At 33.1% G+C, this 3,776-nt stretch overlaps 1 pseudogene; it reads right to left on the bottom strand.

The window, feature by feature from the left end:
- On the bottom strand, positions 1-2,819 carry LOC128180684 (uncharacterized; annotated as a pseudogene).
- Positions 2,820-3,776: the final 957 nt, after the last annotated feature.

Raw genomic sequence — 3,776 nt, 5'->3', positions numbered from 1 at the left:
CTAACTTCCAGTAGCATCCGTGCATAGCGTTTTTACGTTTTCTACGTTAAGTCGCATCCCATCCCTATCGCAGCCCATTTCCTTTATGACGTCATCAATATGGCTGCAGACGCAGGCTTGAGTAGAGAAGTATGCACCTTTACCACAGGGAGCTGTGTAGAGTCTATCGTCCTCACAGCGGTGGAAAATGTTGCAAAATTTCGGATCTGAATAATACCTGTCCTGATTATCTCCAGATCAGTCAAAACTACAATCTGTACAAAAAAAAAAAAACAAACGAAAAGATAAACGACAGAAATATTACAAAAAACGTTCGTAACATATGATATAACAATATAACTAGTATCTAAAATCGATTTCAATATATACTAATTTCTTTTTTAAAAACAAGCAAGATTCACAGTTAACATTACTTTTTTTCTCTGAAAGTTTGATAGCAATGTGATTAATTTAAATTTAGCTAATGTGTGTTTTTCATTACTGTTTAGCAAATGTTATGTTTTTAATAGGTGTATTTGTTAATTTAACAATATCATAACACGCAGTAAACAATATGACGGCACGAAAAAAACCTAATATGATAACAGAAGGAAAAATTTAAAAATACTACAATACAATCAATTCGAGACAACTTGTATCAAAACGTTGATAATGGACCCTTAATAATTGCAATACGAACTAAAAAGGTAATATATAAATAAATCATCTTGATCTAGAAATGGTCAGACGTTTCATTTGTTGTATGGTTTTTTATATTTTGGTAGTATTAAATCAAATCTGGAACGAATTAAAAAAAAACAATTTTAGAATAACAAAAATTTATAGTATAAAGAAAACTGACATCATAATGTGAGGGATTTTTCAATAAATATTTACATGTAAGAGTTAGAAAATAATGGCATATGCATACTAATTAATTTAAGAGTAAATAGTAACTCTACAATATTGTACAACGTGAAGTAGGATTGATATTCAAATCTGGTAATTTTTAGCTGTAAATGCAAATATTGTATCGAATATCGGCCAAGTTATTGAAATACTATTAAAACATACTTAAACTGTCGTTACAAACTAAAACTTCTTTTGAAATTTTAGCTTCCGCTTCGTCAGCCTCTGTCTGGTTTTGAAGAACAGGGCGGCACGTGATCTCGTCAATGGAACTCACCACACTTTTGGGAATACTTCCAGTACAACCTACAGACCAACCATCATCGCCGTTATATGTTGTGATACAAGTAAAATTCATTCCATGTAGAGGAAAAGTTGTATTTCCCAGAGTTCCAATCCAATTAATTGAAGCAGGTGTACATCCACTTGTTGACGAGCACCTGATCTCAAATTGTTTGTCCACCGCTGACTTACCAACTTCCATTCGGAAGATCGCCTACAAAGTAATCAGTTACAGGTTTATTTTTCAAATCAGATCTTTTTCCTTTTCAAATGCATGTTACTAAAGCAAAGAAATTTGCTGATATTTAAATAATAAATTGAATTTATTATTTATTACATTTTTATTTGTCAGTCATGATGATATATTCAACATTGTAAGATAATGGTTTAGACAAAAGATTTGTTTTTACATTATAGGTTTAAAAATATTATTTGAATTTATTTCAGATAATTAATAATGACTGGTGACTGTAACTTTCTTTACAATCAGTTTTCTTCAATGTAACAAAAAATAAAAATATGTTTTATAGATATAATAGTATATAGTTGTAGTTGTCTGCATTTCACAAATTCTAGCCACAAGGAATTCTAATGATAACACAAATCAAGCCGACTTACTTTCGATTTGAACGTCTACCTGGTGTTTATAACTTCTTATTGGCGTCTGTAATGTTATTACAAGCTGTCCTTCATCACCACAATTTACTGGGGCCCCACGAATTTCTATGATTGGCGAAGAACGGATAATCCATCGTCCAGCCGAAATCGCTCCGGACTGTAGCGTTTGATTAATCTCGGGAAAATGTTGTGCTTGGGTATGAAAAAACTCGGATTCATTGATCGGGGGTTTAAACCCGAGATACGCGACCGGCCATTACTGAATTCAATCTCAATTTCCAGTGTGTCGTGGTGCTGTCATCTGAGCTCAGAAAACATTCTACAACATTTAAATTAAATACATATACTGTTTATGAACGTTGCAATTGAATTCTAAATATTTTAGAAAGAAAAAAAAATATTATTTTAAAGGGACTGCAAGGCATACTTATGGAACTCTTTTGAAAATTTTTCTGAAAAAGAAATAGTATTATTCACATGAAAGACTTAAGAATAATTTCATCGTTCTAAACTTTTATTTTCTCTGTCTTTCTATCTCCATCTTTTACCTGCTTTTGGACCTGGATCTTTCTGATACATAAAAGTCACCGCAGCCATCAACACAAAACTGCTATGAACACTGATGCTATCAAAAATCTAGTATACTGAGAAAAAATTATATGTTAACATCGATTACTATTGCACAATATTATGTTCTATATTTGATACATAACAAATAATGATTGCACAGATGGAAGAAATAAATAAATGCATAGCAATGTGTTTGGGAAGAATCAAAATTTTGAATGAATTCTCTTACGTGAAAATAATTCGCTATTGTTAAAGTCAAGAGTCCATTGCATGTAAAGATTAAACGTGTTATATTAAATATTTAAAATTAAGAGAATTTAGGACTATCTATAACAATAAAGCCATCTATTGTTCCCGCATAAAGAGATTCTAAAGAGTTAGAACCCATAAAATGCCAAATCTTTATATGAAACCAGCGGTAGAACCATTGGTGATATTCTTGATCCGCCAGGTAATGCCATATTTTCCCTAGTCTAGGTCACCTAGACGTTTGTCAATACTTTGCTCTACGACAAACGTCTAGTAGCATTCTACGATAAAAAGTTACACAAAGTTTAAGTGAGTCAAACGGCTTGCGTGACCTATCATGACACCTTACGCCGCTTTCTGAAATGCAAAATACGCCCGACTAACTTTCGGTTTAAGTCCTCTGACTCGACTTGAGATTGTATAGGAAGTAACACATTTTTGCACCAATCGGTGATGTTCCGTTTGGCGCAAAAAAAACAACAAAACTCAAATAGGCCTAGAATCTACATGCATTTACATCTTTAAGCTAATGCGCTTATTCGGAACACCTCGGACGTATCGCACATTGAGCTTGCAAGACATCCAAGGTGTTCCTAAAATATTTCCATCAAAAGTGACTGTAGAGTGTGCATGATCTATCGGAATTTATTATGACAGTTTTATTACCAATAAGTAAGGAATATTGATACTTACATATTTTATTTTAATTCTTATTATTCAATTCGATACAATAATATTGTTCTCGCATTTCAACTGATTATAATACACTGAAGCGTTACGGTATCCGAGGAGTTTAATCTAAGGTTCTCAGTGCAGGCGCAGATCGGTGAGCCAATGTTTCCCAGTCCCTTTCTCCACATTCACAAAACCATCTGATTTCTCAATTCCCAATTCCACAAATATCTATTCCTGGATATTTTATTATCATTTTTTATTTATATTTTTTTTGGGGGGGGGGGAAGGGGGGGGGGGGGTTAGATACATTGAAAACGGGGAATGTCAATACCATCAATTATCCCTAATTTTCCTATACGGGTTGGTCTTTACATGTACCAAAACCCAGAAACCCAAAACGGATCGATCTTTTATATAAATTGCTGAATGCGTATTCGTTTATGCAGAACCCTTCAGATTTAATAAAAGAGACTTTTAAATTTCCGTTTACATGT

The sequence above is a fragment of the Crassostrea angulata genome, chromosome 4 (genome assembly GCF_025612915.1).
Source record: "Crassostrea angulata isolate pt1a10 chromosome 4, ASM2561291v2, whole genome shotgun sequence".
NCBI lineage: Eukaryota > Metazoa > Mollusca > Bivalvia > Ostreida > Ostreidae > Magallana > Magallana angulata.
The sequence above is the reverse complement of the archived record's forward strand: the minus strand, read 5'-3'. Positions and strand labels throughout refer to the sequence as shown.